This window comes from Syngnathus typhle, linkage group LG21 (assembly GCF_033458585.1).
Source record: "Syngnathus typhle isolate RoL2023-S1 ecotype Sweden linkage group LG21, RoL_Styp_1.0, whole genome shotgun sequence".
NCBI classification, from domain to species: Eukaryota; Metazoa; Chordata; class Actinopteri; order Syngnathiformes; family Syngnathidae; genus Syngnathus; species Syngnathus typhle.
In genome coordinates this window covers 8,361,628-8,377,148 of record NC_083758.1, presented here as the reverse complement: position 1 = coordinate 8,377,148, position 15,521 = coordinate 8,361,628, and the positions used below count along the sequence as shown (strand labels likewise).

General features: G+C 53.2%; 1 long non-coding RNA gene across 16 annotated transcripts in view; it reads left to right on the top strand.

Moving 5' to 3' along the window:
- The first annotated feature begins 3,922 nt into the window (after positions 1–3,922).
- The window catches only part of LOC133145220 (uncharacterized), a 46,300-nt gene continuing 34,701 nt past the window's right edge, over positions 3,923–15,521 (top strand). For 4 of the 16 annotated variants that reach the window (XR_009710848.1, XR_009710856.1, XR_009710858.1 and 1 more), the window contains exons 1-2: positions 8,788–8,922; positions 10,834–10,909. This is a non-coding gene — a long non-coding RNA (uncharacterized LOC133145220). Of the gene's footprint in view, positions 3,940–4,834; positions 5,167–8,786; positions 8,923–10,833; positions 10,910–15,521 lie in introns of those variants that run through there. The other 12 variants (XR_009710857.1, XR_009710855.1, XR_009710849.1 and 9 more) reach the window with 9 other exon arrangements.

Here is a 15,521-nt window from a genome sequence, read left to right as displayed (position 1 = left end):
TTCTTTCCAAATAATAAAACTAGTTTAATCTCTGTTGACATGTTAGCCTTGTGATGGCGAGCCGTCCTTTTTTTGGGTGACGGGAAAAAGCTCCACGGGAAGTGCACGTGTAAACACTCGCAAATCAAACAACCGCCGGCCGGGTGGAAGCTCCAAAGTGGGCGGGGCCTGGGGAGGGCACCCCATGTTTGTCCCTCCATGTTGTTTTGAGTCTAAAAGTTGGAAGGGAGGGAGAAAAAAATCCAATCAGCATTTCCCCGCGTGCGAAAATGCGCACAAAGCACGGCGAGATGATTTCCAGGCATGAAAAAAGAATGGAGTGGATTACATCTTGATTCTTTTGATTGTGCTTTGGGAAAAGACCTGAAGGCTGAAGCACGCCGCCGTTGTGGGAGTTCCCTCGCTGCTTGTCGGGGGCACAACGACCAACTTCAATTGTCTAGCGAACAATCGTAAATTTCAACCGTAATCTCCCGCCGCGACACGGAAGATAAAAGATAATTATCTCGTTTAGCGACGTGCCCCCGAGGCTTCTTGGACGGCCTCGCCGACGACGAGCCTAAACCCTCGTAAAGCGAGCTCGCGATGCGAAAAACGAGACTTAAAGATTGAAAGTATGCCGCTCGCAGGGCTTTGCATCAAAGGAGCCCGGCATCGCGTCGGCTAGCCAGCCAGTTCTCCGATTGAAATGTAAATCCCATATCAAATCTTCCTTCCTTGGAAAGGACCACCAAAGTAGCACGCTTAATGTTCACCTCGCAAAAAAAAAAATGTCTGCAAGCACCAAACAACGTCACCATGGACTTTTCTCCAAAAGACATCGTCGTCGTAAAATGTGACAAGTTGTTGACGTGAGAAGTTGATGGATGAGCGTAGGGGAGAGAAAAAAATAAAAACAGCGGCAGCCATCTTTCACCACCGTGTCCCCTGATTGGCCCCCGTGTCATCGAGCCCGGGGCCCCAACTGCGGTTCACCTGGCGCTGCCTGCCGCCGCCCTCCAAACATTTGCATGGCTGCAACTGTCATTGCTGCTGCTGCTGCCGCTTCTCTCTGCTCCCGTAAATCCTCCAATGACAACGGAAATGCAAGTTGGAAAGGTACGAACGAAAGCTAGCAGGCTAACGCGGCATTAGCACAAGTGCTATGAGGCACAACTGCTAGCCAGCAAGGCCCAAAACTTTCGAGTGGTCGAGATCTTGAAGCTTCCGAAGGCTACTTGGCTATGATAGTAGGCTACGTGGCTATGCTAGCAACCAAAGAACTGTCAGGATAGAAAGAGCAGTCTGCAGTTTCGAGGACGACGTTTACTCAAGTTCTCCATAAAGCTACCGGGAATGTTCAGGAACCAAAAATTGACGCTAATTAAACAAGAGGCGCTTGGTTTTGAGGGTCTTATCATTAGCCAGCCTTTTGCTTCCAAGCTAGCGGGCTGGAAGGTTAACGTTGGCTCTGTTGACACTGGAAGGCGATATTGTGGCGCATGACTGCTTTTGTTGCGAGATTTCATCAGGAATCGGACGGGAGAGTAATCAAGCCAAAAAATGCCCGCGGGGTCTCGACCCTCCGCCAACCGGATGTTGGAAGTCGGAAACAAAACAAAAGACGAAGTTTTGTCAATCAGGGTTGGCGTTTTACAACCAACAATCAAATGATTGGAAAAGAAATGGCATTGACGCTCGCGGTTCCCGACTCGACTTGCCCGACACCAAATGCGTTGCGACTTGCCGCCGCCGACTTGAACCGGAGCGCTTCGACGGGAATGGAGACCAAAAGGCTCAACCCCAACGCCATGTTGTCGATTTGAGCGAAGAAAAGCCCGTTGCGGGAAATACTTGGCCTCTGCTGCGTGTTGTCGCCCCGGGCCGAGTCGACTGCTTTAATTATCTTTCTCACCTTCGTTATTAGCTGTCAATCTTTCACCCGAGGTGCTAACGAGCTAGCTCGGCGCTAACCACCAACATCACACAAGAAGAACAAGTTGGCGGTGGGCCCGGATTATTTAGGACTTCTTTTTGACTTTGCAATCTTAGGCCACGCCCCCTTTTTACGCCATACAGCTTTTCAGACTTTGGGCCTGTGATAAGCGCATGTCACGTCTTTACATTCTCCGGTGGTGCAAGGAAGGTCTTCCGATGTGTCGGACTGAGCAAGAATAGTCACAGAATGAGAAGAAAGCCCCCGAGCAATGCGAGGCGCGCTCTCGCGTTGCTCTTGCGTAAGCGGGCCAAGCTCCGATGAAAAGCCGGAATGCGGAGCCTGTCGACACCACGGCCAAGCCAGACGCTGCGTTTACGCCGAGGCAGGTGCCCGGCTCCAACGGCGGGTCCTCCATGTGGACTAACTGGTTGGGAGGGGGGGGGGGGTTCATTGCCTCCATTGTGTTTGCATTGCAGCCGACTAGCTCAGTCACTCTCGGTTGCTCGGCCATGTCAGCGCAAAGCGGCTTCTTTCTTCCCGCCCCGCTCGCTCGCTCGCTCGCTCGCTCCTTTTGGCTTTTCCCAGCTTACACGCCAAAGTTGACATTTTGTTTCATTTGTTGGCAAAGAGGACAAATCCAAAAAGTTGCTTGGCAGCAGAAAGTGGCCTTTGTGTAAACTCAATTCAACTGTTGGGCCAGATGGAGGGGGGGGGGGGGGGCAACATAATGTCATGTGGGGGTGGGTGGGGGCGTTGTGTCCCGGGGGCAGGTGAGCCAAAGGGCGGTTGAAGATGAAGGCGAAGACTCGGGTGACCAGTTTTACCTGGATACGCCTGGAGCCCGCCCGGACACGCCGCAGCGAGCGCAACGAGCGGAGCGAGCGCAGCGGCCCCCGGGCGAGGAAAGAGAGGCCAGGCCGCCATCAATCTTCTTCTTCTAGCTCACGTCGCCATCCCGCTCTCCACTTTACCACATCCCTCATATCTCACAGTCGTCCTCATCTCGTCCTGCTCAGACTGAACTCGATTGTCAGCCATGAGGTTCAATGTGGGAGTCAGTACAGATATTTGTTTTAGGGAGTAAAATTCAAAAGTGAAATCAAAATATACTTAAGTGCAATCACTTTGTTCAAGCAAAAATATTGCTTCCATCGTAGCCTGAAGTCTCACAATCAGATCAAATCCAAACATACAGCCTTCAAAATATTATTTGCATGCATCATATAAATAAAGACACCTTTAATAAAGCATCTGTGCTCGTTTTAATTGAAAACAAAAAAAAAACTTGGACAATCAACAGAGGGCGAGCGAACACGAACCGCAATTCAAGCGAAGAAGAATTTGACCAATCACAGCGCCCAGTACGATCCCTGCAAGCGAAGAAGGATTTTGACCAATCGCTGTGCCCGATGTCATCTAATCAAGCAAAGAAGAATTCCGACCAATCACAGCGCTTGATACGATCCCATCCATAAGGGTCACTCGATCGCAACAGGTGAGTATTGGTTTTTTTTTGTGTCGGCGTTATAGACACTTTTTGCCTCACGTCGTGCTTGAAAAAAGTCACCTAAAGTACCCTTACCCCTTGCCCAATGACTATCCGTGTGTTTACGAACTGCGCGTGAGTATGAACGCCACTAAATGGAGACTTTGTGAGGCCATAAATCACGCGCGTTGACACGCCACTGAAGAAGCGAGCGAGCGAGCGAGCGAGCGGCGAGGCCACTCGACGAGGATTTCCACCTTGACAATGGGAAGAGGTGTAATCCTAGACGTCGGCGCCTCCCTCCCTGGGAGCATAAAACATATTTGCCGCGTCATATAGCATATTTGCCGCATTGAAATGTGATTTCCCTTGGGTCACAATGGCCGCGTGTGGACGTCTCGCGAGATTCTGCGTGATCTGGAGTAGAATGCTCTTCAAAAATACAAATGACACCAAATATGCTTTTTCTCTCTCCGCAGTGGCGCTTGGGTTCGTTTTGGACGCGACGCACCGCATTGATGAGCTGCTTGTTGACGTAAGTAAAGCCTCTTATTGAAATCTGCAAAAAAAAGTATTGAAAAAAGAGCCCAGATGTATACCATATTATATACGTACATCTTTATTAATCACCTTTATATGATATGTGTCTCTTTATTCTGTATTGTTGCAATTTTGCTAGTTGAGTATTGTTCCAAGGTTTTGGATCTGAGCAGAAACATTAAATCGGGCTAGCGTACTTCCTTGACACCGATGGCTTTGCTCCAAAAACATCGACTGGCGAGTTTTGCGCGTAAAGTTTTCCGTGCCTTGCGATGATGCCGCCGTGGACAAGTTTGCTTCCCGCCGCCCGGTCCTCGCTTGAGCGCTCCGCTGTGACCGGCGGGGGGCGGGGTCCGGCCGGGGGCAGGCCATGAAGGGCGTCGATTGTTGCCAAGCCAGGCGGGGTAGGGGGGTGGGGGTCCTCCGAAGCACCTGGCCATCTGGACATTACATCCCCCTGAGCCGTAATGGATGCCCTCCGCCGTCCCCCGTGCTTCAACCCCGAGCTGAAGACCCGTAATGGACACCCCGCCCTTGCCCCCCAAATCGAGCCCCTCTCGGGACCTCCGTTTTGGGAGGTAGCGCCACCGCATAATAGCTTTCATTTAAAGCTCCATTGCTGGCGATAGAGCCTCGGCGCCGGCGGTGGCCTCGGGCTCGGGACTGTTCGGGGCGCGCACGGGCTCCAAGCCGATCACTGCGGCCCCCGCTTTGTGCTGACAGGTGTAAAGGGGGCGTGGCTTTTGCCACAGGTGCGGACGCTTGGCTTCACTGGCCGCATTTTGCAACGAGATTGCATCTGAGGGCCGAGGCAGTCATTCGAACGAGCGGCGGGGGGGTTATGCGGGCGTTAACGTGTGCGCTCCAATACAAGCTGAATTCTTTTGTTCTTTCTGCTGCGGGGCTCCTGAGAACATTAACGCTCATTAGGGCCCCGAGCGTGCACTGCAAAGGCTTTCTTACCGTCGCCTCGGGCGAGCTGTCGTTATTCTCCGAGCAAATAAAGCGAGCGGCGTTTGAAAGTTAGCTTGCTTGCGCAAATCCAGAACTCGCCGGGTGCGGGAGGGAGCTCACAAAAAAGCTTTCTAGAGCCCTTTAGTTCTTCCACATTTTTTCCTGATTGCTCCCAAAATTGAAGCACTGGCGTCCTTCCGTTCTTTTTTGTAAACCACAAACGCGCACCATCGGAGCGGAGCGCACGTGTCTGCGAAATACGTGCAAGGTGAGTCATGCCCGAAAGTCTGAGCGAAAGGTGAATCAGAGTGCAGGGGGGCGGGGTGGGTGGCTTAGGGGGGGAGGTATTTCTGGGGGCAACTTTCGTCACATATCCGTTTGATTTGTTTACCCATCTGATTGCGGCCTTTGATTGGCCGGCATGGCGCGGTGCGAGCACGCGGCACCGATTGCCCCCCCTGTGCGTTTTTGGGACAACGTTGACATAGCACGCGCATTCCTCAAGTGGCGCAACGCAATAGGCAAGATTTGACTTGATCTCGTCGGGCTTGCGCTGCCCTCGTGAACGTCTTTTTGCCTCCGGTGCATCTTTTCCACGCCTCGTGCAACTTCATATTATGAATGAATGATTTTGTCTTATTAGACAATTGGCTCTTTGATTTGTGGAATTTTTTTACAAATGTCATTTCATTTTTAATTAGCTTCTTAAAATCATCTAATTGCTCAGGCCCATTAGCTTTTCTTAAAAGTCAAACGGCATCATCCGGCCAAATAGGATGACATCATGGAATGATGTCACAGCCTTGCGTGCGCTGGTTTGAAGGGCGCGAGCAGGAAGCGGCAAAGCTCGGAACGCGCTTCTCGGCAAAGCGGCCGCAAGTCCAGCTGACGTTTGGAAGAATGTTTGCAACTTTTTTCTGGCTCTGGTTGCGCTTTGGCAGGCAGAACAGGTCCAAACTGGTTTGGCTCTTCGTATCCGTTTGCAAATATGCGGAAAATGCCAAGCGTATTTGTTCAATTGAATCGAAAGTAGTCCAAGCTGTTTTGGTCCTGTAAAGCTGACACCCGAAAGAAAAGCAAACCAATTGACGGCCAAAACAAAAAGTAACCTGAATCGAAGAAGAAGAAAAGAATCATCCATAATTGAAAACAAAAGCAATAAGGCCGCCTTTGATAAAGATCGGCCGTCATTGTGCAGCCGGCCGGCGTAATTGTATCATTAGCCCGAGCTAATCGGCGCCATCCGACGCTAATCGAGGCCACTGCGGGGCACGTCATCCCTTTCATCGGCGGCCCGCCGCCGGTGTCGCCTTCCGCAATCGAATTTGGCTCTCGCGTGACCCTCCACGCCAGCCGCCTGACCTCCGAGCCTCCATTGCAGGCCGCCGCGATGGTTTCCCGCTGGACCGCTTTCCCGGTGCCGGCTCATCGCCGCCTCCTCGATCTGTTCATTGGTCCAATCGCTCTCCCGAGAGTACTCGGTGGGAAGACGAAGGGGGGCTGATGTTGTGGGCCCGCCGCTCGAATTGGAACACAACCGGGCTTACACGGCGGTCCGGGCTTCCTCGTACCTAAAAAGTTTTTGCAGCCGTGCCTTAAATAAGTGGGTCACCTCCAACCATCCTGTCCCGTTTTGGAGGTGCTGATTGGCGTCCCCCGCGGCTCGGGTTTGTATCGGAGCGCATTCAGAAGTCCCTGAGGAGTGGCGCAGGCCCCCCTTTTGTTGCCGCTCGCAGGTCCTAACGGGAATAGAAAACAAATTAATTGCCCCTGTTAGATCACTCAGGCGCTCACCCGGGGGACCAATGTGCTTATCACGCACACACACACACACACACACACACACACGTTCCTGCGCTGCACATTCTGCCTCATCCCCATCTGTTGCAGCCCCCCCACATTAATTAGGGAGCTCGCTCGCTCGCTCTGCCTGTCCTATATCCATCTGCTGGCCCACAATGCGTTCATGCCACCGGGCCGGGCCGGGCATGGCCGGCCGGGCCTTTACGACCTCTGGCTCGGCTCGGCTGGGACTGCCCGCTTTATGGCCGCTCGGGAGGGCTGCGCATTGAGCGGACAAAAAGCACAACAAGCCTGATTGATGGTTTCATTGATTAAGAGCCGTGTGGTCCTGAGTTAGTACGGCCGGCTCGGCTCAGCCCAGCCCAGCGTGTGAGGCTGTGCCGGATTTGTTTGCAAATTTGCTCTGGCATCTGAAATGTTTGCCGAAAAGTGTTAGCTTGCTCTCGGGACGGCGCCTCACATTTGAAATGTGAAGTGGGCTTGGCCCAGCCCAGGCCGGCCCGCCAAGAGTATAATGACACCAAAGTCCCGTCCCGTTGTTCTTTTGTAGCTCCGCTGTGGGCTCAATTGACTTCTTGACCTGCTGCTGCTTTAGACGGCCCTCGTCAGCTTACCTTGGCCAAAGTCTGCTCCCAAGTGTCCAAAAAAAATAAAAAATAAAAGTCATAAAAACGTTTTTCCAATTACAGTCTAAGAAAAAAACGGAATCTAACCAAAATAAACCGCCCCCCCAGCAAAAGGGTTACTCGGAAACCAAAAGATTTTTTGTTGCCTTTTTATTTGGCTTTTGTTCGAAACCTTCAATTGTTCTTGCAATTTGGTGATTAGGATCATCACGTTGTCCCTCCTGTCGCTCTTTCTTCGGCCCCCAGCGGGACTAAACTAACTTGGCCCTCCCAAGCTTTAGCAATGCAAATGTGTGTGTCCCCGGGGGGGGGGGGCTAACGTAGCCCTGTAATTAGTGTTTGTGTGTTGTGGCCTGAGGTGCCAGCATGTTAATCAAAGACATTCTTGTGCAACCAGTGAAAAGGGCCAGCCGGACCCAAAGTGACCCCCCCCCCCCCCCGTCCCCGCCCCTTGGTGGACGCTCTGCCAGACTTCCACGGCACATCCGAGCTTCCCGCCCGCCCGCCTCCTTCCCCTCTTAATGAGCGTGATTATCAATCCAAACAATAATTGGGGCCACTTCCTGTCTGCGGCTGACGGCCACGCCGGCCACTTCCTGTTTCCTCAGCACCGCCATCACTTGATGACGCGGCTGTTTTGCTTTTCGACTCATCCTCCCTTTTGATTTGAGTTGAGTGCTGACCCTTGTAATACGTGGGAAAAAAAAAAGCCCAGGTGGGCGCCGCCGCTTTTCTCGATTGCAAAACGGCAAACGCGCCGGCACGGCCGTTTTTCCCTCAGCCTGAGAACCAAAACAAAACGAGCCGCCTCGGCCTCCTTTCTCACACCTCGTGTTTTGTTGACACTCCAAACGGGCCACGCTGAGCAAGCGGGCCCGCACGGGCCCAACTGCCACGCCGGCGACCTCGGAACCGGTTTGCCGTCGGCCGTGAGAACCCCCACGTGCGGCCATTTTGTCTGTTGCCGGAGTCAACCGAGCGAGACTTTCTTTCCTTCGCTCGGATCAAACACGAGCTCGCTTTACGTGAAGGTCGTTCAACGCAGAAGGCAGAAATCGCTCCGGCTTTTGTCCGACTTGCGTCACTTGGTAGAACATTCAGGCATGTTTTCTTTCCGTCTGACATGTTTTCTGTCAACACGCTGGTGGTTGCGACATCACACCTTTATGGAGAAAAGGTTTCCTGTAACGCTACCATTAGCATTAGCCTCACGATCCGACGGTGGCGTTACAAATGAGGCTCAAAAGATGTTGGCGTGAGGCGTGGAGTACTCGAGTACCTGTGCTCAAATCAACTGTTTTGCGTTCTCTGCAACCTTTAAAGGCAGCCCAGCCGCCCGCTGAAATCCGAGTCAAATGGAAAATTGGTGTGGCACATCTGTTGGAGATGCGTGGGCACAAAGTGTGTGTGTGTGTGTGAGGGTGTGTCGTTTTGCAACCACCACACCTATTTTTAGTCTTGTCAGCTTAAAGAAACAATGTGAGTGATGGAACAAAAAGGAGGGGGCGCACCCCGTGCCACCTTGTACACCGGCGACCGATCACTTCTTCCTTCATCGTCTGCGCTCGACGTCACCTTTTCGAGGCAAACAGGAAGTGAGTCAAACAACGACAAGCCTTTTTTGGCCCGTAATGGGCATGTTATTCGGAAAACACGTTAGCACGTTAGCTTCTGTCGAGAGTTGCTTGTCGTATTTTCAGCTGCCAAGCATCCAAAGCGTCGTTTGCAAGCCGCAACTTCCGTTTGGCACGTCGGCCCCTCCCTCTCCTTGGCGGTGGCAGGAATCTTTTAGAGCACTTGAAAAAGGCCCCTTCCTCAAAAGGAAGTCAGCATTGCCAGCCAGCTATAAAAAAAAAAAAAAAAAAAAAAAAAAAAGCTCGCCGGGAATTTCAATGTAGCATATTTTCTATTTATTTATATTTGCAGTTGTGTGAGAAAATGCAAGGGGGGTTGGGGGGGTGAATAATATCGCTATCAGTCCAGTTCAGGTAAATGAAATATCAACCAGCAAGGACAGGCTGCCGTGCCTCCAAACACCCCCCACCGGTCTCAGCCTCGGCGTCCATCAGTAGCGTCGCCCCCACCTTGCCCCCCCTGCAGGTGATAACAGATTAAAGCTATTCCATTTCATGCCTCAGGCTCCCAAATACAATCCACGTGCACGGGGGCTCCTCCGGGGCCCGTGCCCCCCCGCACACCTCCCGGCACCCCCGTCGCTTCTTCGGGCCCTCCTGCCCCGGCGGGTCGCGGCCGCACCAGTCCACTGAGCTAAGCCGCCATTGCGGGAGATGGCTGCGTGTGTGTAATGGGGTTATGTCAGCTTAGATGGGTCTTCTCCTTTTCACTTATTAAACTCGCCAAAGTATCTCTCAAGTATGATTGCGGCCGAGCGAGCACGCGGCCGCGAATGCTTTGGCGCCGGCCCGTTCAGGCAGCAGCAAAAAAAAAAAAAGTCTCGGCATGCTCTCTAGCAACCTTTGCTTGTTTTATTTTTTTGCCGTCTTTAGAGCATAATTGTGACTCAGTGTGAACGTGCGCCCCCCCCCACCATCCTCTCCCCGCCGCTTCCGACGTCTCGCTCCTTGGAGCCAGGAAGTGTCCGGCGAGCTGATTCGCCCGCCGCCCGCATTCCTGCGTCGGTAGCAGCGGGAGCGTCTGGGAGGGAAATGAGAGAAATCCAAGACACCGCGCTTCCTCCGACGCCTGCCCCCCCCCTCCCATCACCCGTGTTGATGGCGGCCTGTTGAGGCGGCAAATTTGTCGCGCATGAATGAATGAGTATTTGATTGATCCCTTTCGACAGCGTCGACGGCTTCCTAATCGATTCATCGGTCGTTTCGAAATTCAAACGGAAGTCTGAGTCTGCAACCGTTGGACTTAACGAACTACTTCCACGGAATGGGCGACAAACGTACATTTAGCGGCAAAGCCCGGATCATCTGTGATTATTCCTCCTTGAAGAGCGAGCGCTTTTCTCCTTTTTATTGTGCGAGGAAAAAGTTCAGGCGCCACCAAATTTATTTGCAAATGCGCCACTGCGGCTTAGCGCGCCAACGAACATTGATGTCGGATCGGGACGTGGAACCGATTGGAGGGAACGGCCGAGCGGAGATTGCCGCCGCGTATCTGGACGGCGCACACGCGCGACGTCGCTAGCGTAGCCTGCGCGCGCTCGGATTAGCGCGCCGTTAGCGTCGCGCCGCCAAACCCTTTTCCTAAAATGGTCCACATCCCAAGGACAAATTCAAGCAGAGTCGACGTTTAAAGGCGCGAGTCACCTGTTCATCTGGTTCTACAAATTCCACGCTTCCATTCTTGCCGCCATCTTGCTGAATTGTTTGGTGTTGTTTTTATCGCTAGCCAACTTTTGACATCTGCACCAACAAAACAAAAAGCCATCCCAATCCCGAGGTTTTCTTTTCCCGCTGTATCGGCGAGCTGGACGCGGATGAGAAAACCAAGCCATTAGCATGACGCACTGCCCCATTTCTTCTTTCCGCTTTCAGATCTCTGCTCCGTCGACGCTGCACGGCGGCGGCCAATTTCCACCAGAAGAAAGCGAGGGGAGGCGTCGATGAGCAGGTAATGGAGGCTGATGAAAGCGGCAGGGTGAAATGGAGGCGGGAGGGAAAGGGGGGAGGCCCCGACAACGTTTAGCCTTCCTTTGCGCTCTCTGTGCACGAGCTCACGGCTAACAAGTTAGCGTGGACGCTACGTTCATTCGCATTCTCCAAACAACCGCTGCGGCTTCCCCGGTTGAGATAATGAGATGCCAGCCGCCGCTTTCGGGTTGCGTGTCTCCCAACGCTCGTCACAAAATGTTTTTTGCAAATTAAAACGAGCCGCCGAGCCGAGGCACCTGCACACTTGAGGCAAACACATTTGCATAAGGCATACACACACATGCTCACACAACTCCCAAACGCAAACCAGACTGTCGGTTGGTGGTCGGTCCTGTCTATGTGGCGCGTACAGGTGTGTGTGTGTGTGTGTGTGTGTTTCCGCTCTTGGTTTTCAGCGAACGGCACTTGAAGAGGCGAACTTGTTGCTTGCGCACGTGGATGGAGCAGGTGCACAAAGGCGGCATTAGGAAGTTATTTGTGTCGCCCGCCCGTGTTCACTTTTCGCCGCTGTTTACCGGCGCGGCGACAAAGGCCGGATTAGGCCGCCGTAATCCCTTTCTGGATGTCACCTGTCATCTCGTCCTAATCGCCCGGGAAAACTTGAACCCGGCCGCCGCTATCTCCATCTCGAACGTGCCACACCTGCACGCGACAAGACGGCAGCAAGGCCTGAGTCACCAATAATCCGCCGTCGACACGGGTGACAGCAGCCTCCTTATCGACCGCATGCATGCGTGCGGGCGGGCGGGCGGATAAATAATCAATTGGATTAAGCAGATTCTTCCATTTTGAGGCCTTTGATCTTAATTTATTCACCTTGACCTATTTTATTTTGAAGTTATGTTCAAATCAAGTCGCTTTTGTCCGTTCAGCGACGCCCAATTAATTTCGACTCAAACTTCAGACAGTATTTTTTATTTTTTTTCGTGTGTTTTCCTAAACAGCTCTTTTCATCATTTGGTCTGAAATTGTCGCAGACAGGAAGTAGCACTGATGTTCTTTTTTTTTTTTCTTTTTAATCTGCGGCGGTCATCTCGCGGCGATGATGGATGCGTACGTGCGTAATGCGGAGCGCAGCTGGCCATTAGTCAATTATGAAATTGAATCGTAACAATTATGAGAAGCCATAACGATTAACGCCGCATTTCCTCTTTTCATTCAGCCTTGATGATTTTTGCCTAACTTCCTTATCTGTGCCCCCTCGCCTCGCCCCGTCTTTCCCAAGCCTCGTATTCCAACTTTCCATCACTTTCTCCCGCCTGCTGCACTTCTTTAAAAGTAGATCTCATTAGGCTTGTCTGGGCCCTACATCGCATTAAGCCCTCCTCCCCCCTTCCCCGTCGGTTCTGGTTCTGCCCGGCCTGAGCGGTGATCCGGGCCAGCCACTGAGGAATCTGATAGGGATAAACCAATTTGCGGCGCACACAAACATCCCGGCCGGCAGGCAGGCAGGCAGGCGCACGCCCCCGCTCTCGGCCCCCGCTCTCGGCCCCCGCCTCGCTCGCTCGCCCCCTCCCGCCCCGGCTCCCAGCGCTCGTTTAAGATGACGGTCGGAGAGGCCGGCAATTAAGTTTTAATTAGGTGGGCTAATTATTGCCGGCCAGGAAGTATCAGACGCCAGGATGATTGTTCTCTGGCCTGCGGAGGAGGAGGAGATGGGACCTAATCGCACATATTCGCAATGACGTTAACCTTCACTCTCGGAAACTTTTCCATCTTTGCTCTTAATGGAAAAAAAAAAAAAAGACTATTTTTTTTCATCTATTGACATTTTTTGTGTTTGAGCGGTTAATCAACACTTGACTCCTGCTCATAGATTTGACACCAATTTGGTTGTCTTGCCTCAGCCTCTATTTCTATGGATCGTTTATCAATTTATTGATTTATAGATGAAAACGTCCTGTCATTTGAGGGGATGATTTATTTATTTCAGTTTGGTTGTTATTGCAGACATTTGAGCTCATTTATTTGATTTGCATTTTAGATGAGAATTTTCCTTCTTATATTTTGACTAGAAAAAAAGATTCTTATATATACATACCCCAATACGGAAAAATAGACAAACTACTGGCAACAAAAGTCTCAGTTGGGCCCAATCAGTGAGCAGGGGGGCCGGCCAAAAGCCCCGACACGCAGCAGCGTCCTTATCGGCGCCGAGCTACCCGCTGGCGTCGACCATCGGCCGGCCGGCTTCCAATTAAAAAAGCGGAGATGCGCGGCCGCCTGCCAACTCGGGCGGGCCGTCTGGTGGCATTCCGCCGGCCCGCCCGCCCGCCCGCATGCTCCCTCCGTCCCTCCCTCCCGTCCAGATAGAGATTGCCGGAACGGCCGTGCACGGCCCGATGAGCAAAGCTGAAATGCTGCCAAGCCGCAAAGTGCAATCGCAGTTTCATTCCTTCCTTTTCTTTGGTTGTTGCCGTGTCCTTTACCGCCACCTACAGGATTGGAGTGGAACGGCTTGTTGTCTGGCTGTCGGGGGATTTGGAGGGGGTGGGAGCTTGACGGGATGAGTGGTGGTCCTGCGGTGAAAGAGGTGGGCAGTTCATGACCTGGTCAGGAATGCGGCCGCGGCTCCCCGAACTTTGCGCCGGCAGGAAACTCGAAACCGCGAGTCGAAAAGGCCCGTCAGTCACTTCTGCCGGGGAGGCCCGGCCGGCGCGCACACGCGCAGACCGAGTGGAGTCGGGCTCACAAATCCATCTTGGCTTCTTAAGTTCTCACGTTCTGCCGCTACATGTAAGTGGGTGGGGGGGGGGGGGGGGGGGCGATGCGCGTGTGTGTGTGCGTGTCGGGTTTGAGGTCCGCCATGCTGAGATGGGAGCAAACAGAGTTGACAGCTTCCTTCCTCACAGTAAACATTGCAGCGCCACTTAGACACGGGTCAGGGACAAGAACCAAGAAGAAGTCCTACCAACCTACCCCTCCGCCTCCATAAAAAAAAAAAAAACGTTTGCACCTCTTTGGCTTCTAGCACAAACGGGCCCTCCTTAAGTGATTATCATCGATATTCTTATTTGTTCAACTGGGCTTTGGAACACCCGGTCACTTTATTAGGGACACCCATCTGAAGACGCACACGCGGTTGACGTGCGTGTGCGCGTGCGCAGGAAAGATGTTGACAGCAGCCAATTTTGCGAAGGCACTAATCTCACAAGTGTGCGTTTCTCACTTGCTTGCATATCATTACTCATGACACGCACACACACACACCACAGGCGGACGCACACACACACACTATTATTGTCTGCAAAAGTACGCACACTTTCATTGGGCTGCGGGATTAAAAGGAAATGAGAGGCAGGCATGAACAAAAGACATTTTTTGTAAGTGTGAGTGTGCCAGTGTGTGTGTGTGCGTTTAATGCTGGCAGAACGTCAGGCAGCCAGCTTAATTTTGCACCCCCCCCACCCCTTTAACACTCAGCCCCCCCCCCCTCCCTCTTTCCCCGAGTTTGGCCAGCAGACTAAAACAGGTAAAACATGCACACGCCTTCTTAATGTGCTGCAGCAAAAACCACAGTGGCTGCAAATGTGCGTGCGTGTGTGTTCAGTTACACACTGGAGAGGGTTGCTATGGCAGAACAAGGGGGAACATGTCTCCATGCAGCCAGGTGCCACCAACAGTTTTGGTGCGGCTCCAATTTGGTGGCATTGTGTGCTGCTGCTGCTGCTGCTACGCGTGTTTGTTAGCTCGGCTTTTTGCTAGAGGATTTATCTGGGGTTTTTTTTGGGAGGGGGGGGGGGTGGTCATTTTCGCCATCTCCACTTTAGCCTTTTCCTTGACAGAAACGAACTTCTACCCGACACGATAATTAAGATGGAAGGTCCAACTTCAGGCTAATTTTTCCTCCCCCGTTTCCACGTGAGGACAGGGCGAGGCGACGCGTTCAAGCGCGGACGCTCGCTCCGCGACGGCAAATGAAAGCGAATTCCCGCCGGCGCCGGGACGTAATGACTCGGCCTGCCGAGCCGAGACGGACGCCGCGCGTCTCCCGAGGTGTCGGCCTTGAGAGAAAAGGTGCCGGCGGGCCGAGGTTTCTTATCCGAATGAACGATGGAGCCCTTTCAAAAGCTCTTTCTTCTTTGCGGCCCACTCCCAACCTTTCTGGCGCTTGCTATCTGGCAGCGCCCGTTCGGCTGTTCATCTATCCCCGGCGCCGCCTGGCGCGGGCCGGCCGGGCCCTCTTTTCACCGAGCCCCCGCTCCCCCCGCCTGGCGTCTCGCTAGGGGAGCTCATTCTTAGCCGCACAAAAAACGTCCGTCACGGATTGCCTCGCCGCCGTCCGCCTGCGAATTAGCCGTGTGATTACACTGAGCTCCGGCCGGCGCTCGGATTAGCGCCGGCTCCCGCTCGGGCCCCTCCGGTTTTGGAGAAGCCCGGCGGGGACCGGGCGGCGAGAGCGCGCCGACGGGCGACGGGGAAAGGCCAGCCAGACGGCGAGCCTGCCAGGAAGCCGCGGCGAGGAGGACCTCGGGGATCCCGTTTCGGAGACGCCGGTCGATCCTTCCCGGAGCTCGATTCGGTCTTTGTTTCCGTCTCGCCGTGGCAAAATGTCAGAGCGCAAAGGCCGG